Here is an 11,903-nt window from a genome sequence, read left to right on the forward strand (position 1 = left end):
TGGAGAAACAGCACCATGTTGCTCAAATGCCAACATGTTTACAACACGATTAACATGGATAGTCAAACATCATTGTGACATGAGTTATGCAAGGTGGAGCGATGTACCCCAAGCACATAAGGATGAGTTAATCGATCGTGTTCGGGTAAGACTTTTCCACTTTAATGATGGTAGGTTTCAAGTGGTCGTAGTATAATTGATTAAACCAAATACATTTGATTATATATGCAGGGGGATTTTGAACTTGATTGGGAATTGGAGAACCATCGATTGACTGTAACGAAACAACTTCGGAAGCGATTTAATGCTTTCCACCATGAATTGCATAGGATATATTTATCATATGCCAGCCATGACGAAGCATTGGCTAACGGCACAGTTTTGGTCAACCCCCTTGTTTGGGTGAAGCTATGTGGTAGATGGGGTAGCGAGGCCTTCAAGGTATGCATCAAGGGTGGTCAATACAAACTTATTATTCAGTTAGTTAATGTAAAACGACATTGATTGGATGTTACTCAACATATGTGTGAAAATTGTTTTAATTTAATGGTTATTTCATGGCAGAAATTATCAACTAAAAATCGGGAGAGTAGGAAGAGGCTGGTTATTAACCATACAGCAGGTTGCAAATCCTTTGTGCGGATTCTTGAAGAGAAGGTACTAGGTTTAGGCTATTACACTTGCTTTCTTTCTATTCTGTAGTAAATTATTTTCATATAGGGACAAAGCATCTTGTGTTTATTGAAACGTATAGCATTTATTTGTTATTCTTTAAAATACCGGGATTCAGCTACCAATCCCGGTGTGGAAATATGTCGATGACTCTTTCCTGACTGTGTGTTATACCATGCCACATTCCACACACATTTGGTAGAGGGCTGAATCGGCGAATATGGTAGACTTCTTCAAGGAAACCCACTGGTCAAAGAAGAAAAATAACTTTTTAACACCAGCCACCGAAGACAAATATGTGAGTAAATTCATAGAATTTCTGAATTTGCCTAACATAATTGCTTTTTATTATTGTTTCTTGATTGTGCAAAAAAATTGCTAACTTAACTACACATCATTGTAGTTAATGGATTTATAATGTTGTATTTCAGAAGGACATGGTTTCGAAGTTGGATACTCTAGAACCAGAGCAATGAACTGACGAAAGGATAGCGGGTGTCTTCAGAGAAGTACTTGGTCATAGACCAGGCTATGCAAGAGGATTGGGAGAGATGATAATCCCAGAGTCTACGAGACAACGCACATTGGCACGAGAGAAAGAGTACCTAGATTTGATTGAGAAACATAAGAAGGAGGCTAAATCATCCAAGAGTGAGATGGAGGCAATGAAGGCAAACATGCAGCTTCTGTTGGAGAGACAAGCAGAAACTGACCGCTTATTGAGGGCTTTCTTCGCTGCTAACCCGACCCCGCTCAGTGAGTCTTAGCAAGAGACTCAATGAGTGGGGACATGTGAGAAGACAAGGGAAGGTTTTTTGTGGCTTTTTGGGTGCATTTTTTGTTGTGCCGATGGTGTTATATATTGGCAAGATATATATATCCAATGGAAGGATATAAGTATATGTTTTGTGGGAGCAAGCTGGGTTGGGTAAAACTATTTTTTGTGCCATGTGAGATATCCTTAAATTTTCATATGCTCAGTTTGGGCAACCAACAATCCATGAGATTATGCAATGTCGTAATATGATAAAGGTAAACCTCTAAGCCACCATTATCTTTATAAATTTAAACATATTGTAGTTGCTAGCTAATAAGTCACTTACTACTCATTGAAGACTTTAAAAACTAATGGTAATATTTCTGTTGGGCTTGACAAACTCATGTACAGGATATGCATTTGACCAACCATGGAAAGGTCTGAATGGGACGGGGAATTTATTGCAATGCCATTGTACTATGATTGGCATGCTTGGAAAAGTAGATTGGTAAGGTGTGGGCCTGTGTGATGAGTGCCAAAATAGAGGATGCCTGAACTGCAAACTACATCAAACCACTCATGAATTTCAGGTGATGTCTTCATTCCCCGTCTTTTCTTACACCCACTGATTATGCATCCAACATGTGCACAGATTTGGATGACTTATATTTTAATTGACTGACCTTAGCTTTTAGGTGGCAGTGATTATAATTGTGTGGAAAACACCCATATGATGGATTTTCGATATACGATAATTTCACATATGTCACAAAAATGTATTTCCCTTCAAAGGTTCATGTAGGGTTAGTATTGTGATTTCTGCATTTATGCACCTATCTTAGAATGTTTTTCAGATTTTTGGGGAAAATTATGGAAGCACAATTGAGGAATTGTGTAGAACCTAACTTTTGCTTATAGGACTTATATGCGCAATGGATTTTACCAAAAGATACCTACGTTACAAGAATAAATGAAGGATAAATAAAAAAAACACCATGATAACATCATTAGTAACAGGCCACATCATTTGAGTTTAAAATGTTAAACCACATGTTGCAACATGTAATGGAAAGGAAAGGAAAAGTTTCATTTCTCAAACATCTACACTTGTTATTAGCCTCATGTATTGGTCTATGGTATGTTATGAATATACTAGAAAAGATTGCTGATCTAGCCCAAATAATCATTGATCTCAATCCGATTCTTGTAGATGTCGATTATCGGGGCTGAACTTGGTGTTTTCTCACAGTTCAGGTCATTGGGGAATTTATTGGGGTGGTTATTTACCCACACTTATAATGCTGAAACCAAAGGAAGTTGTGCATATCAAATGGGGTGTTTTTATGGAATTTCTTCTCCGCATTTGTTACTAATTATGGTGTTTGATAGGATAAACACAACTAGATATTGTTGATAATTGGCATTTTCATAGTTGACATGATGGACATGATATAGTATTCTAGATATAGTTGACATGAATTGCTTTGATCTCAAATCAGCAATTCATCCAGAGAGAAAGAAATGAGAGCTGGACAATTTTTTTTAAATGAACTAGAAATTCTGCAACGTTTTGAACCAACACTACAAGAGCAGCAGAAGGCCTTAAAGAATATTCTTTCTGTGTTCTCTGTATCACTAGATTGTAGCCCATTAAGTGTTAAGCTTCCAGTATTTTCTTGTTATGACCACTTGAAGGAACGTTAAATATAACCATGTGCAAGAAAAAGAAATCAAAAGAGTTGGGATTCAGGAATAAATGGCAAGAAAAGTTAGTTTATCTAACATTTTTACCCTTTTAATTAGGGTAAAAATTCTACCAAAATTTAGGTAGACGTAAAACCTTTTACTTTTACGTAAAAATTATACGTAAAATTTTTAGGTAGACATAAAATTTTTACCTGCCAAATTTTAGGTAGACGTAAAAATTTTTACCCTTTTAGTTTATCAAAGACGTAAAACCTACCAAAATTCTACAAAAGACATACAAGAGAATGAGGATACCAAAATTAGGCCCATGCAGCCAGTGATTAGATAATCTTCACGTTTGGTGTAGTTGAAATTGTTGATCTCTAGTATACAAGCTGCTGAGAAGACTCAATTACTTGTTAAATGACCTGTATGCAGCAGCTTAAAAGCCTCAATGTCCTGGTCAATCAATCCTCCATCACCTCATGCATTAAATTCTTCCATCTCTAAACTCTATTGTCAGTTCAAGCATAACCCAATCTGTTTGGCCTTTTATTAATGAGTTTGAAATGTGTATATATATAGAGTCTGGATGTTTTTATTTTTGGTCTTAAATGCAAAGTAGAACGCAATGTTATGTTTGATAGATATATATATATATTATATGCAGATAAGTAGATCTATGTGTAACCCATGTAGAATACGTTGGTGTACTGAAGTCAGAAGATCCAGACTTTGTTTCAAGTGGATATTTATCATATGCAGAGGCTGGGAATGCCAAAGAGCTGAAGCATGAAATTAATTTTGTACATTTGCAGCTGGATCTTTGATTGCAACAACTAACATTGAAGGGCTACGTAACCTATGGTGTCTCACATGGGGGGGTCCTGTAGATGTTCCAACGGCTCTCGGGGTAGAAGCTTCATGATCTCCAGTTCCATGGACACCTAAACCTGCTGTATTGGGTTGTATTTATGGAGAGAACTTGAAATTTACACATGTATTTCCTGTTAGCTTGACTCCGAAACATAGTAGTTAAAATTCCCTTCCATTAATGCACCAAGCTAATGTATTGATTACTAAAAGATTGTAACAATGTTGTATTGGATTTCTGAATTTTTATTATATTGAAAATGTTATGGTTGTTAAAAGGAAAATATGCTTCTATCTTGGATTGTGGTCTGAGTTTTTCTTGAATTAGGTACAAAACAGTACGTAACAATTACGTACTGGGTATGTCGAAAAACTACCTCATTCTCGGCGTTGAATGATGCGCTGGGAAAAAAATCTGGCTTGAGAATATTATTTGCAGCGTTTTACATCCCGCTAGGAATAATATGTTGTCTACCCTGTTATTAGATTCTGTAGCGTTACAAACGCTGCTAAAAAAAATATTCTCAACGTTATATTAAAACGCTACTAATAATAAACGAATATTTGCAGCGTTCTAATAGTCATATACAGCGTTTTTTAGCGCTGTTAATAAACTTATTTGTAGCGTAATTTTGAAACGCTATTAATAATGTTCTGATAGTAGCAGCGTTGCTTGATAGCGCTGCAAATAATCCAGTTTATTTGCAGCAAATTTTGTGTTATTTGCAACATTGAAGCTACGCTGCAGAATGTTTTTCTCAGCGTTTTATGGCCATAGGAAGACTGATATTACCGGCGTTTTTTTGATTATTTGCAGCGTGAAAAAACACTGTAAATAGTGTAATATTTGCAGCGTTTTTGGTCTATCGCTAGTTTAATTTATAAGTGAGTATACAAATGCGACTAACATTCGGCATATAAAAAAACGCTGTAAATAATTATTCGCAGCTTACCATTGTTCCCTCGATTTGATTTTTTTAATAATTTCAGTTTGGTTTAGGTTAATGTGATAGAGCTTGTGCTTGTTTATTTCCTCCTTCACTCATTTGTTTCATTGGTCCGATTTGCTTGTTTCCTTGTTTTATTGTTCTGATTTGCTTATTTCCTACTTCACTCCTATACCTACACATGGGTTTTTGGCTTCAAGTCCCCAAACTCCCCCATATGTGTGGAGGGTTCAGGTATATGGATTGTGTGTGATTTTTCTGCATTGACGTTATAGAATTGGCATTGTGATGTAAAAGCATTTCTCCTTTGATGTACACTCATCTGTGTCAAAATTAAAAAGAAAACTTGCAAAACAAGGTACGGTGAGCACACAGGATGCAAAGGGGATTTTGTTTAAAACTTACCAAGTAGTTGTAGATCACATTTTCTAAAGTATGTGATGCAAGAATGACATGATGGGATAAAAATTACTGATGTCTACAAAATACACGTTGAAATATCCCATCTCAATTTTGGTGATCTTTGTTTAGAGAGTTTCTGATCTTGCATGGTTGCAGTGATGTTAAAACTATTCTACCCACCCCTACCAGGAGCATATTACTATTGCTACCTAGCATCTAAATTTGATTAGAGGAGCAGTTACTTTTAACTTAATATGAAGTGGATATATCTGTTAGGCTATGATGTTTCTAATTGCCTATGGATGGATCATATTTATTCAATGTTCCACCAATGCACCAGTGCCTATATAATGTGTATATGTTAGTACATGTGTATCTTGTGGGGATGGCTTCTAATAGGGTGGGTTCCTAGCATCACATGCGTCCAAAAATATTACTGTAAGAGCACTAGTTGACTGGTTTAATGAATGAGCAGTTAATTGAAACGTTCCTAAATTGTGCATTGGACCTAACTATTTGGTGCAATAGTAGAATTTTTATGCCTTTTATGATAAGGATGTTGCGTGTTTTAGACTATGACAACTTTCCAGCTTCGGTAGTAATTTGTTTTTAATTTGTAATTGAGTTTTTCTGGCTATTTTTAGTTGCTGGAAATAAGCATATGGTTGTTGGAAATGAACATTTAGAACAATTTTTCATCGCTATGAGAAATATTATGTCCAGCAACTTTTTCAAACGTTGCAAATTAGAATATCTTTTGTAGTGATATTCCAGCTATTTGCGATTGTAATAAATTGTTGCAAATAATTTTTCCCAATGATTATAGATAGAATTGTGATACGCAGTTCCGATGATTTTGTCCAGTATTTGTGTCGATGTAAATCGTTGCAAACGAGGTGTTATTTTCAGTGATTTTTGGCTTTTGCCAGTTTAGCTTATAAGTGAGTAAACAAATGTAACTAACATTTGGAGTAGTAAAATTCGCTGAGAAAGACTAAATGCAGTGATTTTATGGGTTAGTTGCGGCGATTAATGGCGCTGAGAAAGTCCATTTTTTTTTTGGTAGTGTCTACCCATTAGAATAACTAAATCCATAGAGGTAAAACTAAATCCTCTTATACGAACTTAAGTTAGGAGTGATCAATGAAAATCTAACACTACTTTACCGCATACTAGTTGTTTATCGTGGGAATTACTCGGCTAATTCCTACCGATGATTAGGGTTAATATAATTAATTAGACACTCGAAACATTTAAAATTTATAGGTTAATGTTCTAAACCATATTTCAGTTGAAATTTAGGTGGGGTAGTGTTCATAGAGGACCCAACAATTTTAAGGGATTCTAGTTCTATGTAACCCTCCATTGGCAGCTTGTATCTTCCCCACTACTCCATCTTGGTGCATTCAACATGTACAACACTCCCACCAATACATTTTGTAGCATTTCTTCATATCTATAATGCCTATGCAAGAAACTTGTTGGGCCAATCAATCTGCACAACCTGATTGGGTTGAACCCGCTAAAGTTGGGTTGAGTAAATGTTAGTTTTGACAACCATCCAACCCAACCAATGTCAAACAACATTTGGACCCGACTCTAAAAATGTGTTTTAATTAAGCTTGTCTTTCACTTTTGCATCAAACCCTAGCCCCTGACCCTTCTTCCCCTTTCCATTCTTGCTACGTTCCCCTTTTATATCATTTGGTTTTGGTTCTACAGAGCAAGCCTAAGAGTGATACTTATGCCTCTTATACAGAGCACTCAGTTCAATATAGTTGTAGATCTGACATTGTGTCCCCCTCTGGCACTATGAACCAGACTTTCTCATCTAAGATCCTTAAAAAATCCTCTCTGGCACTGGTAGCGATGAAGAATGAAGAGAACAATCGAAGGAAGAAAAAGTGAAGCCCATCTCGAAATTCATTGTAGGATCTCAATGCCATTTATAGCTGTAGTAATAGAAATTGCAATGAAGCTTCTTTCGTGTCCATGGAAGGTCCTAGATGTTATCTCAGGTTCTCTCTCTCTCTCTCTCCTTTTCTGATAAGGTGTCAAAACTACATAATTAAGTTGCTAAAGAGACTAAAATGTTTAACCAAAATGAATTAAGCATGTAATTATGTAGTAGATTATGATACTTGAGTAAATTAATAAATTCTGATATTTTGCACTTGAAAATATTTATAATGCAGCTGTTCCACATAAAATTTAATATCCCAAATTTTACTCATCTCATAATAGGGGTAATATGGGAAATGCACAGCTAGTGCAGCACCCAAAAGATGAAAAGTGTGAACGCACACACGCTGGAGAAAGAAGCTTGCACGAAAGAGGGGCAGGCAGATCGTGGCCTCAACATTGGACAGCAAATGGGCACTTGCTTGAAGCAGGAGCACGATGCAAAGGCATGGACGCGAGATGCAAGTGCACACAGAACCTTACTGTAGAGGAAATCAATGCAAGATGCAGTGGCAATTTCGAATTTCTCATTCGGCATCTTTTTTTTTTCTTGTTTTTTGGCTTTACTTGGTTCAGACAGCGTGGGCTCTGGGGGTCAGTCGGTATTTTATTTTTTTTGGGTTTTCAGCTGGTTTTAAGTTATTTGTTTACATTTTTGTTTTCCAGACCTTTTGGGGGTCAATTGCTATTCGACATTTTATTCTGTGCAACGGCTTCTTCTTCGGTTCCCTTTCTTTTGTTTACTTTTCCCTTGTTTATTTTACTTTAGTTTTCGGTAGAATCACAAATGTTTAGAGAGGAGATCCATTTTGAGATGTTAGGCTAAATTTCTAAGCCTAGGTTTTGGAGAGTAACCTAGATTTGGATTAGAGTTGATTTCTCATACTTCATCCATTGATTTTCTTTTTTATACTCTCTTGCTTTGTGAAACATGTTATATTTGTGAAAATTTGGAGTTCTTCTTGCTGATCTTGATTTGTTGTTGATGTAAAGCACAACTAATGCTTGATTGTGACATAAGACTCCATAGGTTTCGTTCATCTTACATTGACCAAACTTGCTTTGCAACTCAGTAGGAAATTTTGGATAAACTATAAACCAAACTTGAATTGTTTTAACTTCCAGTCATTATCTCTTTGAATGAGTAAACAATTGAGTAAAAAAGAATGTGAGAAATGTTCAATTCTAATTCATGAATGGGGGAAACCTGAATCTTAGGTGTTTGATAAATTGTTTCTTAGAATCCCCTTTTGAAATCCCAAGTATTTTTAGTTTAGATTTTTTCCACTTTCATTTTTCTTGCACTCATTTTTCTAGCATTTATTTCTTTATTTATACTTTTAAATCTTACAAGCATTCAGAAAATTATTTCGTTAAAACATAGAGAAAAGATTGAAAGCATTCTTCATTAATACAATCCACATTAGTACATAAATTCCATTTTCTTGTTTCTTTTCTTAGTTGTGTAAGTAGCCCCTTTCACAAACACGCTCCTCACACAAACACAACTCATTATATGTTTGCTCTTCATGAACATTGTTGTCCCTATGGAAATGACCTTGGAACTCATCCATGTATTATTTTGATAGCTTCTACACTTGGAAGATAGATTTAGAAAGCCATCACTCTCCCTCTCTCAAGTTCTTCTTCTCCTTCTTCAAAGTTGAAAACCCCTTTTCAAGGTACAGAACTCTCTAAAACTCCCAAATCAATCCCAAATTTAAGCCCTCAAAAGAGATACAATGTCAAAATTAGCTATTGAAGAAAACTCAGATCGACCCATGCCAAAATGTGGGCAGAAATTGAAGGATAACCCTCATTGCCTGTATTAGTGACAATCTAGGAAAAAACCTCCTTGTCTGATAGGTCAAATATAAATGATTATTTCTTATATGTTTCACTTTCTTTGACTTCCGATTGGGTTTGCACATTTGTTGAAATCTTCTATACCCTTGTTTGCAGGTTGAGTTCTACTTTAGTGATATCAATCTCCCAAGGGACAATTTTCTCAAGAAGTTTGGCCATCAATGAAATTGATGATGGAAGTATCCTTACTCTTCAATTTATCGATTATGTCTTTAAGAATAATCTCCCCCTTAGTTTGAGTTCGTGTGTTTGCATATAAAATATGTACATACTTATGTCTAGATATCAATAAGTTTTATCTCTCCCTTAGTTCCCAAGCATTTTCGTTGCTTTCGACTTTAAATCATGCACCGTTTGTTTTGGTGGGAACTTGAAAGTCGTGTTCCTTGAAAATATTATCTTGGTGTAAAAAGATGTTTCAAGGTCACTTAAAAAAAAGGCAATGTAAAACAAAACTGACCACATTCTGACTTGACCCGAATGGACTGGGTCAAGTCAGGCTCAGGTTAGGTCGGATCTAAACCTGGCTTGGGTTGGTCGGGTTGCAAGCCTAATATCTATAGCATGGCAAGTAAACTCCTAAAATCAACAAAATATTGAAGTGCTTTAATGGGGCAGCATGAAGAGTAGTGGTGTAAAAATAAACCAAAAAACTGGAAAATCGGCTCGGACCGGTTTGGTTTTTGACCGATTCGGTCCGGAATCGGTTCTTTCATTTTTAAAACAGGTCAAATTGGTTCTGAAATCGGTTTTACGTTTCCAACACTAGACCAGACCGGTTCACGTATTATATGTCTTTTATTAATTTTTAATATTATATAAACTATATTTATATATAATTGATTGAGCTGAAATATTGCACATTTTAACTATTTAAAACCAATGTATTTTAAATTCATCATGACATTATTATTGGTTTTAAATAGAAAAATGGTTAAAATGAATAAATCAAAGTTGTGATTTTAATTGATTAAAAGCATGAATTTATGCTTGAATTCTACCAACTATTGATTACTGTGCATTCTGATCTTTTCCTCTAGAATTGAGAAACAAAATAAACTGAACTAGATCGATATTGGAATGGCTTCACATGTCTTCATTTTCGTGATCACAGTTCATTGGACACATATTTTTGCTCTTTGTGCATGAGTTATGAGTTCACATACTTCAAATATATGTCTATTTTGTTTATCTTGCATGTTTGGTTATGTCTTTCTCTTCTATTAATTCTCTACTTTTCATTTCCATTTGTTCATGCAATGCCTATTCCAGACCTTTGTTCTACAACAAAAAAAGGTGATTTAATGAAGATATCATGGATCCAAGCATATATGGTGATGAATATAGGCTTAGAGCTTCAAGAGACCAAGTTTAATCAAATCCAACAAGAAGTTTTTGTGTCCACCGAAACTATATGAAGAAGAAGGCAGCTGCTGTCCACCAATTGGTCTCCACCGAAATGAGGAACATGTGATGAATTGGTGCAATAAAAAGAGCTGTTGTAACCAACCGAAATGAAGGAAGAAAAATTCAGCTTTGTTCACCGAAATGAGAAGAAAAAAATAGAGAAACATGTGCTGATTTTTCTGGGGTTGAAAGCTGGAATAATTTAATTGGATAGGATTTGTTTTGGTTGATTGTAAAGGGAAGAAGTCGACTGCTTGAGTTTGCAATCAAAGGAAGAAGTCGTGCTTGAGTTTGCAATCAAAGGAAGGAGCCGTGTGGGTGAGTAAAGGAACATGTGCTGGAATGAATTGTGAGGTTATTTGGACTGGTCAAAGCAGTAGGTGAATGAAGGAACATGTGCTGAAATTGAATAACAAATTGAAGAAACAAATTGAGGAAGTCGGCAATGAAGAAACCGAACAAGGAGTTAGGCAAGAGTTAGGCAAGAGTTGAATAAGAAGTTAGGCATGTTGGACTTTGTTGTTTGGTTTGAATTACTAAACCAATTGAATAAAATAATTGAAGAGGAAAACAATGGAAGACACGGCAAAAGAAAGAGGAATGCAATGCAAGACACAAAATGAAGAAAGAGGAATGCAAGGCCGAAAATGAGTGTGAAAGCAAGATTGAAGATTTGGTTGTTGGGTGTGAATGCAAAACCAATTGAATGAGAGATGAAGTAGCCAAGATGTTTGGCTATAAAATGAGGTGCACACCGAAGCTTAAAGGGAGAACATTTTAGAGTACAATTGAGGACAACTCAATCTTAGAAAAACACTTGTCAACACACAATTTTCTGCTATTTACTTGAAAGAATTAGCTCCCTTTTGTTTTAAGAAATTTTGTTTCTCCTTTTAAGTTTCAAAGCTTTGTTGTTTTAGCATTTTTTTTAGTGTATTAATATTTGTTCTAGAATTGTATTTCATTGAGTGTAATACCTTAATTTCCATTAAGTTACTATTTTGTTTCATTTCTAGTTTGTTTCATTTCTAGTTTGTTTTATTTCTAGTTTGTTTCATTACTAGTTTGTTTCATTTTAGTTTGTTTCATTACTAGTTTGTTTCATACAATAAAAGGAATTGTTTTAGAAGTTCTAAATTAATTGTGTTACCTTAATTTATTGCAAGAAAGATTTGATTTTAAGCTTTTGTTTTTGTTTTTGATTTTTCTGAATATCATACGTAAAGAGCAGAGGAATTGTTCTAGAGTTTTTATACGTAAGAAATTGTTCCTTTTCGTTTCGAATTTCAATCGAATCGTGAAAGGTTTTCGTTTAGATTTTTCGTTCCCTA

This window comes from Carya illinoinensis, chromosome 14, assembly GCF_018687715.1.
Source record: "Carya illinoinensis cultivar Pawnee chromosome 14, C.illinoinensisPawnee_v1, whole genome shotgun sequence".
In the NCBI taxonomy this organism is placed as follows: Eukaryota; Viridiplantae; Streptophyta; class Magnoliopsida; order Fagales; family Juglandaceae; genus Carya; species Carya illinoinensis.